This window comes from Penaeus monodon, chromosome 23, assembly GCF_015228065.2.
Source record: "Penaeus monodon isolate SGIC_2016 chromosome 23, NSTDA_Pmon_1, whole genome shotgun sequence".
Classification (NCBI taxonomy): domain Eukaryota; kingdom Metazoa; phylum Arthropoda; class Malacostraca; order Decapoda; family Penaeidae; genus Penaeus; species Penaeus monodon.
In genome coordinates, this window is record NC_051408.1 from 38,608,085 (window position 1) to 38,608,451 (window position 367).

The 367-nt window shown below is 32.7% G+C and overlaps 1 protein-coding gene across 1 annotated transcript in view; it reads right to left on the reverse strand.

Moving 5' to 3' along the window:
• The window catches only part of LOC119588241 (uncharacterized protein DDB_G0284671-like), a 9,159-nt gene that overhangs the window by 7,126 nt on the left and 1,666 nt on the right, over positions 1 to 367 (reverse strand). The window lies entirely within an intron of this gene.

A 367-nucleotide genomic window follows, 5' to 3' on the forward strand; every position in this document is an offset into this window, starting at 1 on the left:
GCACTAGAAAGAGATATTTTATAGCATTACTTCTGGAAAAGATTATGTAATTTTAAACTACTGTGATATAGTTATTGATAGGCTAATGAACAGATTATGATTAAGCATTAGTTGACAATAATGAACCAAACACTCAAACAAGAAAACAAATAGTTGTAAAAAATTCGACATTTAAATACCTTCTCATATCATAAAATGTTCGAATAATCGAAGTCAGATCGACACACAACTTCGCTTTGTCGTGTTAAAAAAGTCGGTAATAATTTCTTTATACACAGGTGTTGCGTGATCTTTGTGATTTTGTGCGTAAGCATATGGTTGTTCTCCAGTCAAGGAAGGCAGTTGCAATCTGCAGTTGGCGGTTTTT